This window comes from Phaethon lepturus, unplaced genomic scaffold, assembly GCF_000687285.1.
Source record: "Phaethon lepturus isolate BGI_N335 unplaced genomic scaffold, ASM68728v1 scaffold4889, whole genome shotgun sequence".
NCBI classification, from domain to species: Eukaryota; Metazoa; Chordata; class Aves; order Phaethontiformes; family Phaethontidae; genus Phaethon; species Phaethon lepturus.
In genome coordinates, this window is record NW_010562636.1 from 1 (window position 1) to 3,703 (window position 3,703).

The 3,703-nt window shown below is 40.0% G+C and overlaps 1 protein-coding gene across 1 annotated transcript in view; it reads left to right on the forward strand.

Moving 5' to 3' along the window:
- Positions 1–75: 75 nt before the first annotated feature.
- Positions 76–3,703, forward strand: part of KMT2E (lysine (K)-specific methyltransferase 2E) — a 63,403-nt gene continuing 59,775 nt past the window's right edge. Inside the window, exon 1 of the mRNA XM_010294323.1 lies at positions 76–386. The gene's annotated coding sequence lies outside the window, so the exon portion shown is untranslated. The remainder of the gene's footprint in view (positions 387–3,703) is intronic.

Consider the following 3,703-nt stretch of genomic DNA (forward strand, 5'->3'; position numbering starts at 1 on the left):
GCGGGGCGGGTGAGCCCCGTGCAGTGGGAGGGAGGGGAGAGTGGACGCCATTTTCCCAGAGAGAGGCAGTGACATAGAAGGGAGCGTAGGAGGCTGAAAGGAGGGAGACACGGGAGCAGCGGCGGCAGCGGGGTTTGTACACAGGTCCCAAGGCAAAGGCGCTTCCGAGCTGGTCCCTGTAGGGTTCTGCGCACTGAGCTAGGCTTGGGGGGAGGGGGGGTCTCCTCTTTCCTTTCTTTCCCTTTTCTTTCTTTTACCAGAGCCTGCTGAGGGTTGAGTCCTGCCTAGGGTAGGGATATCTGCAGTGGGGCTATTGCATTGTTTTGGTTGGGATAGAGAAGGGGCTCAGCTGAGGGGTCCTGCTGCCTGGCCTGTGACCATTACAGGTGAGTCTATGGATATTACCAGCGTATTCTGCTGTGGGTGCTTTGGGGAGGGGGGTGGCAAAAAGGGAGTGAAATGCGACGGGAACGCCTTATTACCCTCGGTACGAGTATAGCTCCTTCCTACCCTGAAATGTGTTGAAATGCTGTTTAAGTTGCCTTGAACTTGTTTTTCCTTTTGTGGGGTTTGGTTAAAAAAATGGCAGGCTGTCGCTATATCTTGTGAATATGGCGGGTTACTGTAACTGGAAGAGCTGAAGAGAATTTTTTGGCAGTTATGCCAGATTTATGCATTATGCTTGGAAAAAGAGCCAAAAGGGTCTATGAGGTGACAACATAACGCTTCCTTAGACTGGTGGTTTTAAGAACGGGTGTGTGTGTTACTGGGACTGCGTATCGAGTTTTATGAAGCTTAGGGAAACCTAGTCTCTTCCTCCATCCTGTATATTTTTGCTTTGTGGTACTAAAATGGCTCATTATAGGCCTAATCTCTCTGCCTTCCACACCCCCGCCTCCTCTCCTCCCTCCCTGCTAATATCTCCTCTTCGTGGTGTAACCTGGACAAACGGAAAGCAGTCCTCAAGAGTTTCTGTGCCAATTTAAAAGGGGATCATTCTCTCCACCCCCTTTCTTGAGGGTGTAAGTAGTTACATTGATGCATCCCTCCCTTGCTTTAGTTTCTGCAGCCAGTCTTCGTGTTCCTTGGGTGGCATATTTCAATCTCTTTCTTAAAGAAATAGATATTGGTAGGGTAGACCCTATTGCTGCGGACATGGGGGAGAAGAAACAAACGGTTCAGTGTAGTACTAAATAGGGTAGAGAAACATAATATAGCCTGATTATAAAGGTCCTGTATTCCCCCATACTCAGCCATTAGGAAGTGTGCGGTGGCTAAAAGCCCCGAGGTCCCTAAAATGGTACATACTACGTATCGTTAAAAGCAGAAGTTTAGTGCTGCATCTAGATTTAGGAATGTTTTAGTCTGTTTATTTACAGTACCTTAAAGGAATAATAACAAAACGTTTTTGTTACTCAGGGCTCTGATCAGAGAAAAGAAAGAGATATCCATGGCTGTACTTCTAATGCATGATGAATTGATTACAATCGCTATACTTTTAAAGTTACTTTTCAAAAAATATGGGGCAAATTTTTTAATTTCCCTCTTTTGTCCTTTAGAGATTCTAAAAATGGCGGCCTCAGGCTGATGTTGTGGTAATCTAATCAGCTCGGGTCCTCCACACCCCATGCAGTGCGTTTGTCTGCAGCATATTAGAGTCTTATTATGTTTAAATGAAAAGACCGTTCCCTTCAAATAACGTACAAAACATTTCTTGACTTTACTGCGATTTAAAAATGCTGTGTTCCAGCTGATTAATTTTATTGGTTATGTGTGTGAAAGGCAAGTGAACGAGACCACTCTTGTCGGGGAAAAGGGGGGTGGAAAGCGGCAACAGACTCAAGCAGCTTCTTTGAGGGGTGTGTATAGGTTGCTGTAAGGTATATGTATGTCGGTTTAATAATTTGGAAAAGCTGAGTTTGATGGATACTGGACATCTGTCCATCCTATTAACGACATGAAAGCAGTAATATTTATTTAAATAAATAGTGGATTAAGATCACTATAACAGTCAGCTAAATTCTTTGTGGAATCACATTTGTGAACGTCATGTTCACCTTCCAGGAAATACCTTTGCTGGACATCAGGGTAGTAATTCTATGTATTCATAGTTTGAGAATAGTAAAATAACTTAATACTTGCGGAAATAATGCATATGGGATTATAACCTGTTACTTTATTAAAACAGGGAATTTCTTCTGCCACTGTGTAATCTTGGTATTACATTTTTTTTCTTCAATTTATTTTGTATATTGCCATATAAATTGTGTCTATGGTAATACGCATACAAGTACTGAGGGGAAAGTGCAGTTCCTAACCTCTAATTCTTTTCCTAAATGAAATATGAACCTTTTGGTATCACCACTATAAATATGTTTGGGTGGGGGGAAGGGAGGTCACAAGGTTTTATTATTTGGTAGTTGTAGTGCACTCTTGGTAGAAACTACGAAGGCTGCGAACTGTATGTTTTAAGCAATGAAAAAAAGAAATTAATTTGTCACTTTTTTTTGGTATGTCTGTCTTTAATCTTGTCCTTGGTTTAATGAGGTATGAATTCCTATTCTAGTATAGCTTTGGAACATTCTGGATTTAAACAACCAAAAGTGGGGTGTTGAAATGGCAAAACTGTCTTTGATCTCTGAAGAATTTTAATTTAGGTACCATTTAGAAGCACTGATGTGTGGCTTAAGGAATACCTGAAGTTGAATAAGATAGTAAGACTTTTAGAGTGGTAAGACTTTGAGTGGTGTTAGTGCATGCCTTTTGTGAGTTTTGAGGCCAAAGGCTGAGTGATTTCAACCACTGAGTGATGCGTTAATAGTCCAGTAATGCATGCTCCTATCGTACCTTCCTTATTTATTTAGATATGATTTTTTTAATAAACCATGTCTTACCCTGTTCATTAAAAAGTACATTAATAAGATTCTAAGGAGCGTTAAGTGCGGGCCTTTTTGGAAACCGTTTGCCTTTTTCTTTCGTCTGCCTACGTTTAAAGCTCCTGTTCTTGTGAATAATTTTTTAACATTATGACTTGGAGGGCTACACAGCTCTGCAGTCTAACTTCATGGTCTCAGTCATGTTCTCAAGTGGACATCTGATTCAAGATTAAAATTAAAATAAGATAATTTTGTACACTTTACAAAAAGTTTTTGGGGGGGAGGGAAATGAAATAAACCCAAAGATTGACATACTTATACTCAAATTTTACAGCTTATCTTACAGGTTCCAAATTTTATACACTAAGAACCTCTTGGGAATTTTGAGATCTTCCAGAGTGTTCTTGTGTGAGTTTTAGTGAGTCAGTTTGCCTTTGTGACTCAGTTTCTCCATTTGTAAAAACAGATCTGTGATCTGTTTTAAGGAGACAGCATTACAGAGGAAATTCTACCTTTATTTTTTAACTCCACTGATGTTGATATGTAATAGTAATAAAAAATGAAATACCCACCAAACTACTAAAAACGTCTTGAAAGATAAAATGTTTGAAATCTGAATTTCTTTTTTTTCAAGAGACATTTCTGATTTACAAACTGTGTTACAAATGCAGTAATATCGACTGTAGTTCTAAAACTGTTTATGTATCTGCAAGCTTTTCATATCTGAAGGAAAAATCTGCTTAACTGTCACTTAGCCTTTTGAGTGAGCTTTTTTTGCCGCCTGGGAAATTTCAGAGGGGAAATAATACTCTCTTTTCAGCCTATAT